Below are 19,955 nucleotides of genomic sequence, written 5' to 3' on the forward strand. Positions count from 1 at the left end.
AAAAAGAAAAGAAGAAAACACTACAGCTGGGCAGCCATTAGGGGCCAAGGTCATTTGTCAGCCAGGCTCTTGACAGTTCCCTCCTCTAATGAATGTATAACATCCTCCATTCAGCAGGACCCTAGAGGAGGGTGGAAACAGGCCAACTTTAAACACTTGAGATTCAAGAGATGCTCTTTCCGCACCACACAAAGCGCTTTATACATCTGTGTGTGTGTGTAGCCTCAACTCCCTCGGCTGACCAGTCGCATAAAACAAGGGATGTATTTCACCACGCCTGAATACAAGCTCACTGCTTAGCCTACTGTTTATGTCTGTTTTCTTGGGGGGTGGGTGGGGGTCAGCCCTGCTTAAAGTCAGGCCATCAGTCACACTGATACCAGGGGATTCCATGTAGTGTCTTTTAATTGCAAGCCATTCGTCAGCTCACATCGTTGCAGCGTTTGCACTGTTCACCTGTGGTAGAGTTAGAATATACTGCAGATACAAAGAGCTGCTTTATGTACCGTGTAGTTTGTGCGCAGTGTGCCACAACAGCACCAAATCTGATCAGAACCCCACTTGAGACATTATACTTTCACTCCCCTCTCTCCTTGATGTCTGCATTTTCTCTCTGCTGCTGCTTCACTTTTCCTGCATCACTTCTTAGCAGAGGCCTTTGGCTTTTACAGCATGTCATGCCACCTGTCTCTCCCTCTTTTATCAGCCCCTCTTTTGCCCTTTATGGTCAGCCCTGCTGTATATAATGAATGTCACTGCCTTTGCCCTATTCAATTAGTCTTACAGGGACAAGGCAGCAGAATGTGGATGGATACAGTTTGAAGTGAACTCCTCTCTACATCGAAAACGCTGCTGTGGTGCATTGGGAGCTAAAGCTGTGCAGCACAGCAGGGTGTTTGAATGTAGTAAGGATGAGGATTAGATCAAGACGTAAGCTAAAGAATATTTTGACAGTTTGGTTAAATGTGATTAGAGGTCGACTATGTATGTCTCTCATGTCTGTATATTAAGAGGCTACAGTTAGCAGCTGGTTAGGCTAGCATAGCCCTAGGACTTAAGTCAGAGGCAAACAGCTACCCCGGCTGTGTCCAAAGTTAAAAGATCTGCAACTCGAATTGACTCATCATACGATATTCTGGTTGCCTGGTAACACCTCACTTACGGTTCCTTTTTTTTTTGTACATGTGAAACAAAACAGATATAGCCTGTTGATTAGTGAGCTACATCTTTTACCTTTGGACTGACCCAGACAAGCTCTTTCTCCCTGCCTCCTGTCTTTACTCTAAGCTATGCTGACTGACTACTGTGCTTCATATTCAAATCAACATTAGGCTATTTCTCTTTAGGTACTGCTTCGGTGTTTGGAAATTTGAAATCCTTCAGGTTTTGTGGCACATGCTGAAAATTGCCGAAACTACTCATGGACAAGCAGCTCTGAATTGTTCTAATGATCCACATGGTTTTAATGATCCAGGAGTGGTCATTAAAATCTGCCGGTGTCTCTTTATTCTGTTGATTGGTGTATGAAGTTGTGATTAAATAAGCAATGACGGAGGTGATTTGGGTTGTTCAGTGATATTTCACATTGAAAATCACAATTTAACAGGTTCTGTCTTTTCCAACACATGTTCTGTGTCTGTCTGTTTCTTGAATTGTCACTTACACATTCCTGTCCATCACAAATGTCCACACACTCCTTCCTAAACACACAGTTCAATCACCTAATTTATCATTGATGCTGACACAAGGAGGAAAAGAAAACTGCCTCTGTGCAACTCATCCATGCTCCTCTGATTCAATTATTTATGATTAAAGACTTTTATATTGTCTGTGCACAGCTGTGGTTATTGATTGTGGTCTTTGTTGAAATGTATCTACCCTTTGTGATCGATAAGCCTGAAACTTGAGGGATTACATGTGTTCTTAGCGAGTGTTATAGACAGACTCCCTGACAAAATCAAGTGAGGATTGCCGGGGAGAACATTTGTCATTATTGAACTGAGGGCCTTTGTGCAGCCCTCTTGCAACATGATCAATCACGCAGCTCCATCTCAGTAATTGACTACGCTGGGAGTGCATGCAGGAGAGCGAGGGAGGAGCAGGTCGAACTCGCCTCCTCCATCCCACAGCAGCCGTTTGAGCTGCTCTACTGATCCCACATCATATTATGCAGCAGGTACTGTACAGTAACTAAGAATAGTGAACAATATAGGCTGTGGTACTGGGCAACATAAGACAGATCCTCTAACAAGTCACCAAGGGACAGAGGACTGTATATAGGACGGGTTTGACTCACCATGTCCACCCTATACTGTATGCTCCTACACTATCAGGAAAAACCTGCTGTATGATGAGAGTTTTGAGACATGTATTTGTCTTTATAATCACATATTGCCACCTTTGCACATAAACTTCACTCATGTCATTGTGGAGCTGATCTGGAGACATTTGAAAAATCTCAGAACAAAAAATATCAATCTTTAAATTCTATTAGTTTATTTGTCAGTAAAGCATTTCTTATGGTGACATTGTCTCTCCTTTTTCTCTGCAGATGTTTCAGCTATAAACGGTCCAATAAACATTTCCATTTTAACATTATTGTAGAATCACATGACATGTTGTGTAATCATCAAGTATTGCAGATTGTGATATCCCACTCAACAGCATGCTCAGTAAATGCAAACTAGGCCGCTGTCTTAGCATTGATCCTTAAAAAAACAATGTTTCCATCACATCCACCAAACTACTCCATGGTGAGGTGAACACAAGTGGTGCTCTTTGACTCTGATAAAAATCTTGCTTTCTCTCTTTGTGTGTGTGTGTGTGTACTGTATGTGTGATGTGTGAGAGCTACGTGATTGAGAACACGTTCCTAATCAGATCATCTGAGCATCTGGCCCAACACGACACCACAGCTGCTCTTTCTCCTGCTGAAATCTAGTCAACTGATGTTCGAACTGCACCTCTCTCTGTTGTTACTTCTCCTCAAAGCTCATTCACTCATTCAAATGTACAATTACAGAAAGACAGGAAAAAAGAAGAATTTACTTAATTGCATGTAGTGAATCAGGTTTATCTCAGTGTCATAGCAATATCACACATGAGATTACAAGACACTGTATGTCAACAGATTACAGACACACCAAGACATCCTCCAATAATGGGCATGTAGCCTGTACAATATCAATTGGAGACATGTTTAATATTCACAAATGTACATAATTTCATATTTCGTGCACAAAATCTCAAATAAAACATGCACCAAAAAAACTGGGGAAAGTAACGGCTTATCTAAATGTTTGTCCTGATAAAAGAATATTAACCCTCATCCAGGCTTTAGCTAGTTGAACAGACTTTTTAAGATTAGATTAGACTGAGATTAGTTAGATTATTCTTGCAGGTTGATAGACTGTCCAATGTCAAATGTGCCCAACCTTTTGTATTGTACCTGCAGTTTCACTTCTTTCCAGTAGATGTCACTGTAGTACAGCCAAAGCTTCAACTTTGGAGCTCCAGGACACCATGTTTGGTTGATATCCAAACTCTCTCATCACTATGACCAAAGCGAAGCATGTCCTTCTTCTGCCCCCAAGGCCACAGCAACTGCTGTAAGGTCAACATAGTGATAAAAATACTTAGAGTCAGCCAACAGCTCTCACAGTCATCTCCAGTTCACTCATGAACCCAGAGTGTTGCACTAATATTTGGCGCCAGAGATGCTAATCAAACCCAATAACTGTAACAGGGTGCTAATCACTGTTTTGGTGGAAAAAAGGTTGCCAGTTTTTCCATGGTAATCAGGGCACTTAGAGGCCCCCGTGCGCCCACCCTGATGAGTTTACAGCCAGTGTCAGGCTCAATCAAGGATACCGCTTTATGGTTTTCACAATAATGAGGCTGAAACCTGAAAATGGGTGTTTTCCATGCCCAATATTCTCAGTAATGACTTATCTGGCTTTTTAGCCGTCTACTGAGAAAAGGGAGAAAAGAAGGGCTTATCTGCCAAGTGAATTTACAAAAATATTTACAGACATACCTACCCCTGACTGACTTCATTAAACGGTATTTCTATTGTGCATGCCTCTCATTCTCATCTCATGTTCCAAATTGGCCTGGAGGACCTGGAAGCCCCTCGCTGATGATCAATTTCACCGTTTTGTTGACAATCCAACATGCAGGCCTGCTGCTATACCAAGGTCATGTCCTATGGATTGTTTTTGAATTACTTGAATTCAGGGAGCTTTAGTAACCCAGGGGGGTTAATGGATATAGACTTAAAAAAAATACACTTTGGAATAGAATTTTGTGCCAGGTATTTTTAGTCCTCACACATATCATGATTGGTTTCCAAATTGGACATCAAGTCACAAGATCATACTTCACCTGATATTCAGGTGAGCAAAGAGAAACTTTCCTCCCTCAGCAGATGAATGTGAAAACAACCTTCAGTTGTGTCAGACACACACCACACAAAAGCAAGCAAAGTAACAACAATCATAGCATGAGTGGAGGAAGTCTTTAAATGTGACACTTCAGGGGTCAAAAAAAGTGCAGTAAGCATTCAGAGCCACATGTTGGAAAATCAAACTCAAAATATGATCGAGGAGTTCATGTAATTGATAACATTAGAAAAATCCAAACGCTTACAGGAATGTTGAGACTTTATCTCGTGTCGGGCCATATCATTTTGGAAGAGGAAGAACTTGGACCTATAATCTACTGTATATTTCAAAAAAAAGAAAAGAAAAGAAAAACCTGGCTTCAGGCCTACCAGCATGCCTTGCACTATGTTGACGATAGAGAGTTCCGGTTCTTTCCCTCTGGATATCACTAACTGATTCTTCCCATACATCACTGACAGACGTGTTAAATTAACGTGACTGATGAGGTTAATAAATATCAAACATCCTTCTCTTATGCAATCTTACTCTGGTACAAAGCAGTGATGTAAGATTTGGTGAGCTCTCTGCCCTGCGTCCATGGCCTGTCCCATCCAGACATGACAGACCGTGGCGAATGAACAGTACAGTGCTGCTTGAGTTCTCAAAGCATGTCAGACTCAATGTCAAGGCCACCATCCTCCACAGACTCCCAACTGTCACTCAAATTCCAGTCCAAGGGCTTGAAAGACTCACAGGACACATGATACAGTCGTCCCATTGAACTGAATTTGACATGTATCGCCAGGTCATTTGGTTCAATAAATTCACTCAGACTCTACAATGTGGACTCCCACTTGGCCCCAACCAAAATGTGGCACCCCAGACCCAGGAGAATGAAGGGAGGTGGGGAGTGGAGTAGGGGGGGCTCTGCTTGTTGGTTGTGGCGGCTCAGCTTTAGTCTTGGCTTCACTGTGCATGTGCTTCCAATTACAGACAAAGGAGAGGCGGTCCTGTGCAGCATGTGGTTCCATTTAGAGCAGGTGAAACAATGTAGGAAAATAGATCCGTCATCCGTCGCATTCCAGAGGCCAGTGAGAAACAGCACTAAATCATAGCAAAGCTAATCCTGAGAGGAACGGGTGGGGTGAAGGCAGTCGAGGGTCCTGGCAGCATCTTCAACAGGGGCCTGCTCACAGTGATCGCTGTACAGTATACTTCAAAGCATTACAGTACAGGAACCTGATAGAAACATCCTCTTTTCTATTTCCCCATTTGGGCGTTACTGTAGATTTTTGTATGGATACAGTACCAGTGCCAACCAGTCGGTCATTCCACCACTGGACCTAACTGAAATATTTCAGACCAGACTGAAGTGTCCTCCTGACGATGACGCCTACTGACTTTGGTGATCCCTTGACTTGTTCCCTCAGTCCTATGAATGATCTTAACATCTGTTGTCTGAATTCTGAACAGACTCATGGTTCCCAAATGATGTGTCCTGATGACCTTGGTCCTCCTCTAGAACCACCCTAAGGTTTATTGATTGATTTTGAGTAAAACCTTTAGCAGCTATTGAATAAAGAGCTGAAGTAAAGCTGGAAGTGGGAAGAAAAAAATGGAAATTCAAAACTGGGCATCAGTGAAAAGTTTTTTAAAAAGAGAAAAGAATAAACATATACCTATATATTTAAGGTTTAATTTGAACTATTTTAAAGGTGCTATTGCTACATAACCAACAATAAAAACTGTTTACTAGAGGAATTGCAAGTTCAGCATAAAAACTTACAATCTTGTCTCTACCCCATCTTTAAGTTTGCAGCTAGCCCTGGCCTGTCACTGTGACTCACAATAATACACCCTCTTCTCAGAAGGTGGGTGTATTACAAACTCTTGTCTTGTAAACTCAACAATGACCAAAGTTTTTGTCAGGCAGAAACAGCCACCACCTGCTCCCAGTGAGAAACTACGTTCGGCAACAGATACCACTTTGTTATGACCTCTTCTTCTGCAAGGGTTGAATGCCTCCCAATGGGAACATTAGTGCTTCATATCTCTTGATATAACAACTCCTAATATTCACATAACAATAGAGGATAGAGGCATGGGACACATTTTCAAAACATTGTAAAAATGCATGTTATGTTTGTGTGGAAACATAAACTCACCTATATTTTACACTCTGGCCAACTATATCCAACTATGATAGAGAGCCGCTCTGTTCCAAATATATGTAGTTTTCAAAAAAAAGTAATTTTATATCATTTCTGTCACTTAGCAGCCTTTAATGAAGTACCCTACTGTATGTCCTAAATCTTTCCTGGCTAAACATAATGGCTCAAGAAAAGAATCCATGAGTGAATGGAGGAGCTGCTTCAAAGCACTACTGTGCTGAAGTACAGCCTCACAGATTAGACGTCCAGTCATGTTCATATTTAATACATTCTTCCTTTAGATTTTTGTCATTCAGTTCCCCCAGGTGGTTCCACCTTAGATACCTGAGGAAATTTTTAATATGATTTGGGGCCAGACAAGGCTGTGGAGCCAGTGTTGTGTAGAAGAGAAGGAATGTTATTGACTGGTCTATATACAGTATGCAAGAGCAGGTCAGCAGCTGATTTTATCTGACCGCTATCCCAGCCCTCCATCTGCCCTTCACGTGAGCTCTCTGTTGGGGCCTGGAAGGTTTGGCTGTTTGCAGCATGTGGTTATAGTCAGTTCATGCAGCCTCTCTACTCTATTGGAAAGAATGTAGGTTAATATAGCAAGTGGGATCTGGACATCTCGCTCTCATTTGCCTTTTATAGCCCATAGGAGCAAAGGAATAGCGTGTGCTCCAAGCTGTAAATCAGAGGATGTTTGGCGTCCCACCACTTTACAGGAGGGGTGCTTTAGGCCTCAGTTAGGCCACGGACCAGCAGCACCCAGTAAAGCTCTCACATGCAGAATGAAAGGGAGGAGAGATGAAAGAAAAGTAGACATATTTTTAGCTTGGGTAAAAGCCCAGTGAGTGTCAACTGGACTCAGGGCTAACAAGGACGTATTTGGGTGATTACTTCTCAGCTCACACGGTTTCAGAGGAATACCTTTTTCTGTGTGCTTCCGCCAACACCCACATTATGGGAAATAATAAAAAGGTATACATTCAAGGGTGTTGTTATGAGAAGTATGCCAAACCCAATCCAATCACACTGTTAAATATGTGGCAGCTGAGTTTCCATCATGCGCATGGTCACCTCCATCTCCACCTCCCGCTCTTAGGTTCCACAGTCTGGTCCAGATTTTTAATGTGTTAAAAACCTGGAATTAAAGTTGACATTAATTTCTTCTTTGGCTCATTTTTAGACTAATGAGCAGAAGGGAATGCAGATTCTTTATCTGTTTGTTTTTTTTCTCTACCCTAAAACCCAGCCATTTAGTTTAATTACATTTCAAGATGGGCTAAAGAAAAAAATCAAAAAGTATTAGATTCCATTCTGAGATGTGTTTTCATAAGGTCCTGAATTGCAGTGTAGGTTGATTGCTGATTATAGTTAATATTAAGAGACAGACGATTGCCGTCCATTAAAATGTGTGTGTATTTCAGCCTGTCACAGCTGTCTTCCTCTATTTCTTCCTCAAACTGTCCTCCTTTGTGTTAAAGGGATAAATTATTCAAATCACAAACCACGTAATTCGTTTTGGTTTTCTGGTCGCAGATATTGAGATATTTGCCCCTGAAGTTTCTGTGGCTACAACAATACAATGGAGTTAGGAGGTATTTTGTTGTTTTAAAATCCAGCCAACAGTATCATTCCTTCACTGGGTGATCAACAGAACACAGTTTTCACAAATAGCTCGCAATCCAAGATGGCTGTTCTGTGCATTAGTGAATAAAAGATGTCCATTGCACTTTCCAGTTCCAGTTAATCTTGTTTTTGTGCAACTTGTTCGCTTTCATGTGTAAACTTAATCCCTTACATAGTGGACTCATACTGTAGTATTCCACAATGCTTTGTGAAAAGTACTGCAATGATCAGTCACAAATGCAATGGTCAGTCACAAATCAAGAGTTACCATCATGCATTGCTCTGACAATGAAGTACAAACAAATTGGTGTGGAGAAAATATCCAGAGTCTCTGAAAGCATTTGTTAATTGATTTAACTCCTTAGCCATATGGTCCCTGTACATAGATTTCCTGGGTAGTGAGGGGGGAATAACAAATAAGTGAGTAATTTGGGACACAACCCAAAACCCACAAATCAAAAAGTACCAGAAATACTCCAAAAGACAGAAACAGCTATAAACCCAAACATATACACAAATATATTCTGTGAGAAAATAAACGCATCATGAAACAGTTCAAATAAATCCATTGCTCTACTGTACTTCTCTGGATGCAAACAGCCTTTAATGGATGGTTTAACCTGCTCCACAGCCCTTTTTTTTTATTAGCACCACACATAACCACTCATGAGCTCCTGAAGTTTTGAAATTTTGCAAATGTCTGAGAATTTCAACTGTTTTTCTTCAACAGCCACCAGCATTTATTTGTGTGTGTACACACTCGGTGACAAACGACTCAGGGTCACAGTCATCAGAGGGTTGCTCCCCTCCATACAGCTTTATAGTGGACAGACACTGTGCAGCTGGTCAGCACAGGAAGTCCTCAGAACAAATGACCTTTAATTACTGCAATAGAGCAACACGCCCTCTCTTGCCGGGACTCTGACCTTTTTTTTCTATGGCCCTAAGTTGTCTAGAGAGGGGTTGAGGAGAGAGGGAGGGGTGGGGAGGCATGAGCCCCATTAAGAAGCTAATGAACTGTACGCTACAATCTGATAGCAGGTGAACCAGCAATCAGACTGGAGCACGCGACCTGTGGGTACAATTCCCTCTCACCCAATAATTAACCCAGCAATAAATCATTCCACAGCTGCGCCATCACATGGGGTCCATCACCCTCTGCAACCCTTCGCTCTGAGATAGGGGTCGATGAGAGAGGGGATAGCACCCAGAGGTTGGGGTTACAGATGGAGTGTTTGAAGTCTGAGATGTTATGGTTGGTGTAGGAGGGAAGGGCCCCCCTAGAGAGGCTGTTTAGGGTTTGGGATGAGAGGCTTGAACAGTGTTTTAGATTAGGCCTCTAATCCCTCTAATGAAGGCCAACTTTAGTGCTCCATTGTTGTGTAAACTGTCGTGCTTTTAATGCCCATGCGGCAGTGACAGATCCAGCTCCTTGTCTTTCATCAGCAGAGCGGTTGCACACACCGCAACAGCTAATCAAGTCAAGCTGATGGTAAAGAACAGCAGAGTGTGTGTGTATGTGTGTGTATGTACGAGAGTGAGTGCGAACACACACCAGGGCATGCATGCAATTAGCTCACAGTGTGTGTGTTAACGCGTATGCGCACACGTGTGAGTGCGCATATGTGCGGTTGTAAGCATTTAATCTGCTCTTTGTTAACGGAAACGCTGGAGCACTAAATCTGGAAACAGTCTGATTATGCTTTTGTTCCGAGGAGAAAATCAATTTGCCTTTCGCAGCCGTACTAAGTGTTCACTTCCTACTTCCTGACACAGCCTTGAAGTATATTTATCGCTATCACATCCACATTCTCTTGTCGAGATGTGATGATTAGGCTACTCCATCAGTCTGGTGTTTACTTAGTGGACTAATTTCAATCAGGACATGTTAATTTTTGTTAGATCATTGTTGATAAAATGTTTCCTGCATTTAACAGGGGGACTAAAAAAACTTTTAATATACCATGAACCATTAACATCACTGTAAGATATTTGGGTTTTTTGCAGTAAAATAAACTCAAAGGGTCAATTCACCCAAATTTCTAAAGGTTGTAGTGCTTAGGTTGCCTATTGAGATATCTGTCTCTTTTTGACTCCACCCTTGAAACGTTTTAAAGGGGCCCTTTCTTCTCTTTGATGAGGAAGAATGGAAGAACAGGGTTTGTAGCAGGGCAAGGTGTGAACCATTACATTACAAGCCACATCATCAGAAGCATGGATTAGACACTGAATGTTATGAGACGGAGTTGTTTTCAAGGCAAATGCAGAGACGGCTTGCGAAAAACTGCCCTCGACGGGAACAAGCATCAGTGTTTTGTTTTTTTTTTACCTCGAAAAACAACTCTGTCTCGTAACGTTCCGTTATTATCTCATAGTGTGGTGAATGTGCAGGTCACAACTTGTCCATGAGAGCGTTTTGGAGTTGATGGATTGTGTATTTGATAGGTTTGATAAGGGAAACCAAGAAATTCCATCTGTAGCATAGCTCTGAGCAGCTCGCGTCTCTGCTCTGCCATTCTAAAAATAGCTTGCATCGACAGTTAAAGGTAACGGTTACCTACTGTAGGGATTATGGCAATGGGCCAATTTGCCAAAATGTTGAACTATCCCTTTAAGGTGCATTATCTACGAGTTTGAAATGAAATGAGGGGTTTCAACAATGGTTTGTATCAGATTTCTAACATGCAGGAGTAGACATTGGGAATAGTGACATCCAGCCTGTTTCTGTGTAACCACAACCTATGCTTATCCCTAATTGTGACCGCACAAATCCTATGATACTTAACCTGACCCCGGCTTTACCCTCCCCTGAGTCATCTCAGGCTTCCTGCTGAGTGTTGGAATCTGATATTTGCTATAAAGCAATGTTTGGCTGCTGATTTGCAAACAGTGGCCTGCTTGTGGCTCTTGTAGTCTATTGAACATGCAGTTACCATAACAGACCCATTGTAGGTGATTGGCACACACTTTTCAAATGGCCACCCATCTCTTAAATAAGCCAAGTGTCAAAAAAAGGTACCAGTAATTCAGTGTTACATAAATGCACCTGGTTGCTGTACTGTTATATTCCCCTGAGAAAGAGAAAAACAACACTCCTACACACACTGATCCCCGTGCAGAGACAGCAAGGTCTTTCTCTCTAATTATGCTATTCCAGGAGCCATAATGATCACTCTCTCCCTCTTTCACTCTCGCTCTATAAAAACCCTCCAATGCAAGACACTATAGCATGATGTCCTCAATCAGCCAGGCAACAAGGGCCAACGCTCACCCACAGTGACTCGTGCCAAGCCACTACTGTCCTCCCCACATCCTCTCACCTCTCTCCTCCTCCTCCTGCCACCCATAGCTTCCCTTGAGCGGAACCCACAGTCTATACAAACACAATTCCCTGGCAACTGACTTTTTCCTTCTCCACGCCGTAGGTCATTAAGCCTGTCCGGGCTTTTCTTGGTATTGATGTAAAAGGATAAAAAAAGGAGGAATTCTAAACAAATGAGTGTTGCTGACAGATGTGGTGCTTTGGCTTTGTTCGGAGACAAAAGCTTTTATCTGTACTGAGCTCTGCAGTGGAGGTGGTGGCTGCAGAATTTAAGGAGGTTATGTAAGATCAAAGATTCCAATCTGACATGAGTGTTAGTTGTGGCACTGAGTGCTGCTGAGGACCTGTCAGCATGGAGGTGAGAGTGGTGGGCAGCCCCCAGCCTCTGATATGCCTGCTCCACGAGTCCTGCCTCACTTACTGTACAGTGTGAGTTGTGTGTTTAATTGTTAGATAATTAAAGGGATAGTTCAACATTTTGGCAAATTGGCCCATTGCCATAATCACTATAGTCATAGCAGTAGGTGTGTTACCTTTATTTGTCGGTGTAAGCTAATTTTAGAATGGAGGCGCGCAGCCGCGAGCTGCTACGGAGGCTAATGGGATTTCTTGGTATTGCATGAATTTACCTCTAAAACGACTTTATCTCGTAGCGGTCTGTTATTATCTCATAGCATGGTGAATGTGCAGGTCACAACTTGTCCACCAGAGCGTTTTGGAATTGTTGGATTGTGTATTTGATGAGTTTGATGAGGGAAACCAAGAAATCCCATTAGCCTCCGTAGCGTAGCTCTGAGCAGCTTGCGGCTCTGCTCCACCGTTCTAAAAACATAGCTTGCACCATCAATTAAAGGTAACGAACCTACTGCTATAGGGATTATGGCAATGGGCCAATATGCCAAAATGTTGAACTATCCCTTCAAGTCACAATAGTCACAATGTAACAACTGAAGCATCTCCATTTAATCATGCACCTGAAAGCTTCTAGTGGATCTTGATATGTGATATGAACGGAAGTTTTACCTGTGATGACACCTGCATATTCCATATCGTGATTTATTTTGACAGTAGAAAATAAAATTCATAATCATGATTTCAACCAAATTACTAAGCCTCACCAACATGATGTTCTAGGAAGCCACTTTTATACACTTCCTAACATTCTGCAGCCTGATTTGTCAAATGGTTGGATGTGATGTGAAGTACTAAATGTGATTTGTGGTAAATAAGAGAAAACATGAAAAACTGTTATGTTCCTTTATCAGATATTTCTGATTCAGATGCACTTGGTATGGTCAACTAATTATTTCCTCCACACAGCTCCTATGTCAGAGGTCCTGTTTGCTGTGGAGCTTCAGGAGGCCCAGAGGATTAGGCCTGGAGTGTGTTTACAGTCAGCAGGGTCACACAGGACGGTCACCCTGGTCATACCTCCACATTCAGAGCTCCTTAAGCTCACAGCATCTCAGGGATGAGAGCTTTCCACTGCAGTGCTGTTTGAATAAGCTCTGACAGGGCCTGTAATCAGTAGCACACGTCTCAGATGTTTCTGAGATGAGCTGCTAGACAGCCCCCCCCCCCCCCAAATACATAACCAACCAGACTCCAGGGTCACAGTTGTACACAAACAGACACATACAGCGTGGCTTGCTTGCTGTGACTGTGGTGTAATTGGGAAAGGACAGAGTTAAAAATAGCCTGTGGTGACGCTGGTATCTTATAATGACATCCTGGCTAGACCAGAGACCGGATCTGCTCGCTGTTCGCTTCGCTACATTTCTGACATCACCATGAGGGAAATTTCACGGGGGGAGAAAAGTACACCACTCATCGGGAGATATTCAGTACAGGCACTAAGTATGGAGTGGTTTTAGAGTCAAACTTTTGTATTTTTTTTTCCTGTTGTGAGGACACAATGTGCCAGCACTGCTGCCACACCCCACTGAGGAAAAGCAGAGCAGAAGACAACAGCTGCATGTCCTCACATACCTGTAGCTCATGACAGAGGGCACCTCCCCCCCTCCCCCAGATTAACAGCAGCTCAAGATAAGAACACACAGGTGGCAAATGTTCATTTCATCTGTCAATAGACAGAGGCCGCTTTTGATTTATGTAGCCTTTCACAAATCTCTTACATCAATCTTCTCTTTGACAGCGAGGAAACGTGTAGTGTACAGCTCTAAAAGTCTGTACACACACAGTGCATCATATATTAATATTTATTTTCCTCTCGACATATATTTAAATATATATCGAGAGGAAAATGAAGAACATTGTTTAGTCTCTGTGATTCACACTGGGGGCTGCTGAGGTCACTGGACTAAACATTCCTGTGACTTTTGGCAGGTCAGTAGCTATAACCACAACTGGACTCATGAAAGTACAATTAATCCTAACTAGACCTCCCGTTACCCATGATACGGGATGATGACGCACTAAACAGTGAGCCGTCATTGACTTCAGTGCTACGTTAGCGAGCCAGGCTGTTTCCACTTTCCAAGTCGAAGCTATTTAGCTTTGCTCGTGAGCTTCAGATTTCCATGTCAAATACAAACTTGATGGCATCGTGTGACCTCCCAAACATTATGCCAAGGGAGAACCATCACAGTGTCATTAGCTAACCTCTATGCTTAACTTTTTCCTAACTCGGTGCAACCTCTCTCTGCATTTCTTCTTTCTATCTTTAGATCTAATAAAGTTCATGACATTGTATTACATTCCATATTCCATGGCAAACAAACAAACAAACAAATACAAACTGAACGCGATTATAAATTATTCAATGATCATTGTGTGAGGAAACGGCTCCAGATTAAAATTACCAGTGCAGTACTACAGATCAGTAACTATAAGTCATTTTGCCTATAGTCACTAGTTTGCTGATGGAGGACCAGATATTCAGATAAGAAGCTGCTGGCCATTGGCCCTCTACTAGTGTTGTGTAGTTCGCGAGTGATTCGTTCGAAGGAACGAATTATTTAGGTGAACGTACTGACTAGAATCACTTCCTGACCTGATTTGTTCCTTTCTCAGTTCAGTAGTTGAGCTCAGCAGCAGCGTGCAGGCCGACAGTGGAACTGCTGTGTGGTCTGTGAATCACTGAATGACCTGCGAATCTGGTGGCGGAGACTCTCGTTGCGAGGGAACGGTGCGTGTTCAGTGATGCGTTCACTGACAGTCGGGGCTGAGAGCTCCAGTTCACTCACTGTGCGCGTGGTTCACTGTACTGGGGACTGAGCTCCAGTTCACTCTCTGTGCGCGTCGTTCACTGCATGTACTGGGGGCTGAGGGCTCCCGTGTCGTTCACGAACGTACTGACACGGTGATTCACATTCACGCTGCCACTCACTCACTCATTACCTGCGAACCTACTGCACACACAGAGAACTGCTGCTGAGGACGTGATTCAGGTTTGCGCTGCCACTCACTCACTCATGATTCGCGAACCTACTGCACACACAGAGAACTGCCGCTGGGGAAGCTGTTACTCAGTCACTCACTGGTGATTCGCGAACCTGCACCAGAGAACTGCTGCTGCAGACGTGATTCAGGTTCACGTACTGTGCTGAATGTGGCGCTGTGTCACTCACTGCCTGGTGTACTGCATGCACAGAGCTGTGTAGCGTCATGTTAAGTGAATGTACTGTGCACAGAGGACTCGCGTTCACTGTGTAGTAATATAAAAATAAATATTAAAAAATATTTAAAAAAAAGGAAAGGGGACGTAGAGTGTACAGTACAGATATTGCTGGGAGATTTTTTTTTCCCACCGTCCCTGGGGGGGGGAGTGGTCCGGTGAACGAATTTTTTGAACGACTCATTTTAAGGAACTGATTCTAGTGATTCAGTACAGTCAAAAGAACTGCCGATCCCATCACTACCCTCTACACAAATAGCCAACCTGAACTATAGCCACTCATGCGTCAGATTGCCTCTACTTTCAGTTTATTTGATATCAAACATGCACTGGTTTGGGGATTAGGCCCACAGGAAATTACGTTTGGGATTGTGACGGACTGGTTATACGTCACTGGCTGTGCACAGTGTGCATTGCAGAGACACACACTATAAACGCCATCCATGCCACACCCACTTTTACTTTCCTCCATTCATTCTCCATCATTAATCAATCTCGCAAACAAACCTCTTTTTCCTCTCGACCTTGATGCAAGGCACTTCCTCTGACATGGTCATCTCAAGTGTTTTTCTGCAAGGGGTCTCTGTAAATCACACCTCTGTATGCAATATGTTGTCAGCAATTGATGAAAATACTGTATAACTTAAGTTGTGAATGAATGAAGGCGAATTAAGTCCAGATTTTGAATATATAGGCGGTTGATTATTATTTCTGGGTAAATACAGTCAGGCTATAGGTTGGAGGGGTCATAAAAGGTGGCTGCCTTAGCCCAGCTCAGTCAGTTGAGGTTCGGCTGCAGAGGACGTGCCAGGTGTCCCATATACTACGAGATACTGAACAACTCTGTGAAAACTGTTGGTTTTTTGTTTTTAGCTTGATATTTATTTTTCTCACAGTTTGAAACTTTAAAATCAAAATCATATCAGAGACAATTACTGCATGTCTTCCCCCCAGTTTATCTCCCTCCTTTCCTGTCTCTCTTCACTGTCCTACCATATAAAGGCAAAAAATGCCTTAAAAATAACCAGAAAAAAAGAATACTGAAAGAATTACCTAAAATTGCTATCCCCATCTGTGCCGATGAAATGAACCCAACAGCACTGAAGCTGTATTTTCAGTTATTACCATTTTTACAAATGTCAGTGTAATTCTGAATGAGGTTTTCTTACTTTTGGAACAGAACCAGGAAGTTCTGGTTTCCCTTTGGCGCTCTCTAACCATTGCTTTGTGGGCTTCTCTGCAATGACATGCTCCATTCGTTAGCACACTACTGCCTGACGTGACACCGGCCCTCACATGTCAGTTAACCGTGGCTTGATGCTGTTTTACTTACACAAAACAGGAGGAAAGAGGTGGTGCTGATTTTCACCGTCATCAAAAAACAATATGGTTTGCATTCTTCTTTGAAGCCTTGGTTGACCTCTGATCTGAGTCTAATGGCGAGAGGTCAGCAGGTTTGTAGACAGGTTGGGAGCTGCTTACATAACCACACAGCTGCTGTTCGAGTTTATAGCATACGTGCTGACCTGTGACACAGCGGCTGAAAGATCCAGGCGGAGGTGTGAAAACGTCTGAGTGGTCGACAGTGAGACCCAGACAGAAGGAGAATGTGCGAGGAGGCTGAGAAATCAAAATGTCTGTTATGATAAAACCAGCCTAAGTTTGAGTCTGTGCGTGCAAGGGTCTGTCAGAGGTAAAATTGTTTGTGCTTCTGTGTGAGTGTATGTACAGCTCTCTGACACCAGCACCCTGTTATTACCTTCCTTGACTACTGATTACTGGTGCTGCATGGCCTGTGGAGCTGCACCTGGGAAGCTGCTCACACCTGTCTCAGCCCTGCTCAGGTCTTACTTTGATTTAAGGGCTCCTGATTCACTGCCTTGTCCAAGAGGCGCTCGGCAGACTACTTATTTCCATGTTTTATAATGTTTTAACACTTGTGAATCAGCTTGTAAGAATGCCTCACCTTAGTCTGAAAACTCTTATGTAATGGCACAGTGACAACATCTAATGACTCCCGGTGTACAGGGTCTACACTTGTCGAGACATGCTGCTGTAGGTTACAGTGTGTGTCTGTGTATGTGTGTGTGTGTAATGGCTGATAACCATCATCACTTCACAGCTCTGAGAGTGACAGCTGTGGTTGAAGAAGAGCGATTACATGCTCTAATGCTGACAGGGTGCGACGTTACACGACCACCTTTCCATGATACAGTACATACATAACCTCGTATAGGCCACAGTGTGGATGTAAAGGATGATTACAAAACAGTAAATGACAAAGTGACAGAATCCTTGTCCAAGTAATCCAAGTAATGTCTTATTTTGTTTATAACAGCTATAATTAATATTTGAATAATAAAATGTATCAGATGACAGAATAAAAACAATCTGAAAAACATAATAGATACTTATACTAAAGAATTATCACCAGAATTTACAGCTCCCTGCAGTTTCGCAGTGAATTTTAGCTCATTGTTCAGCTGTCCACAACTTGACTGTTATGATCCACCCTCACTGCTCTCATACTCAGCTGCAGCAGGCAGCACTGAGCAGCACACATACTGTAGGGATTCACTGATGTGTGTAGTGAACATTTTACAATTTAAGAGCTCAGCAGTTGGCCGAGCTAAAACAAGTGAATATAGGTTTTTATGAAATATGCAGATTAATGACAAATTAAAGGAAAATATGCATATAACATTAACATTATCAGAAAAATAATTGTAATACAGCATTATTTCACAAATATAACCACATCACACTGATGTAAGTTTGAGTAAGTTTAAGTTTAAGTTTAATTATAGTCTTTTCATATCAAATGAGGACTGAGGCATCATATTCACTAAATGTTGCCTCCACAGGATCTAACAGCTGCTCCTTTGACTGAAACTTCTTTATCCTTGATTTCATTCCGTTATGCTTTCCTTCTGACTGTTTCTATTGTGTTGCATTGTTCATGACATAATCACTTCTTTTATGTTTTTGTTATTTTTTATCTCAAGTCCATCATTTCATATGGGTATATCCAAATGATATTTTGAATGTGCTATTGTTTTTACCAATTTATCTTAATTTACACTACTATTGGTCTTTTTTAGTTTCTAATCACCTGTTAAGCATTTGTGCATTAAACTGTATGAATATTTAGTTTAGTTGACTTCAGTTGAAATTGTTTGATGATTGTTAAAATGAGACAATAAAACATGAGCTACTTACTAACAAACTAAAATTAGATGGATCCTTTAGAAATGTATGCAAAAAATCCTAGGACTAAACAGAACTCTTAAAGCCTGAAGGCAGTATCATCTTACTTTAGTGTGCAGCTCAAAGAGACAGCACTCTCCTGTCTTCTTCTGACAACTGAAAGAAGGGCATGTCAGTTGTTTTTGACAAAATGGTGAAAATGGTTAAAGGTCAAGACAATGAGAGGAAACCCTTTAACACTGCACCTCTGTGTGACAAAACAGTCCGTGGTGCTGGCCTTTCTTTGAGAAGTTTCACACATTCTTTTTTCTCTCTCTGTGTTTTCCTTCTTCAGAGCTGATCAGTGTTAAGCCTGGGGAGGGGGCTGGATCATTTTCTCCTTCTCTCTCTTACTTTATCTTTGTCTCGTCCTCGCTCCGTCTCCTAGCCGCCAGCCAGATTCGTGAGCCGAACATGTTGTAGGTTCAACATAAATCACATGGGGGTGGAACTGGGGATTGTGAATTGGCTCTCACATTCAGAATGAATCTTGAGATTTAGCAACTGAACAAAATCCCCGAGCAGAACTTTTACCTCTCTACTCAGCTCACCTCTCAGGTTTCCTTCTTCATTTAGAGGTTTTCCGTGACTGTTGATTTCTGTTCCGGACTTCTGTTGATTTATGTCCTCCGCTGCAAAGACAAAGGCTGTACAGAGCCCGAGAGGTGAAAGGCTACTCCTTGTACATACACAGAGGTATGCAATGCTGCAGCCCCCCCACCGCCCCCACCACTTGGTTAGCCCTGTTCTCCAAAAAGGCCAGCACCATATATCATCTGTGCACCAACTCGAAAGTAGGTCAATAAAAGAGAGTTTGGGCTGCAGTAACTGCAGAAACTAAAAGAGGGCAAAGTCTCTGAGGTAGCAGAATGTGAAGTGGGCCAGTGAGCTTGACCTGGCCTAGTGTGGCATTAATGTTTATCGGCCAGCCGCAGTGAGGGAAAAGAAGGAAACATACTTCACTTGGAGGACTGCTTTTACAAAGTTTATTACGCTGTAACTTATCTTTTTTTTCACATGCTTGCAGGGAGAACAGACCTTTTCACATTTGCTGGCTCTACTCTACACACAAAGTCACACAATCAAGTGAAGGCCACATTCACTTTATAGAAGGCTGAATGTGTACAGAAATACACCAGGTAAGTTCTCCTGAAAGGAAAATGAAGTGCTACAACAGCTGCAGGGTTTTCCAGGGGACTACGCTGTGTGTGTGTTTACAGACTCTGGACAGTACGGGATTGCGAGGTATGTGAAGTGCTACACAATAGAATCCAGGCCTAGTTTACAAATGTAAATGTTGCACCTTCTCAGGCTGAGTGAATAAGGAGTGATAGGCAAGCTGGTAATCTTCTTGTCCTCATTCATCAAAACAATTTCAGTGCATCATTGTTGCTCTTTATAATGAGGTAGATTTGAAGTGTAAACTAAATGCAGAGCACTGCCAAATACACAACAATGCCACAGCCAGAGACGTATGACTCCTGACTTCCCTGACAAGTTTTTCCCTATCCAGCCTGAGATAAAAACCTTACATTACTTTATTGTTTGAATATTTAAATACAGGGACTGTGTAGAGGAAAATG

The sequence above is a fragment of the Trachurus japonicus genome, chromosome 6, assembly GCF_045865225.1.
Source record: "Trachurus japonicus isolate A0001 chromosome 6, Traja_1.0".
NCBI classification, from domain to species: Eukaryota; Metazoa; Chordata; class Actinopteri; order Carangiformes; family Carangidae; genus Trachurus; species Trachurus japonicus.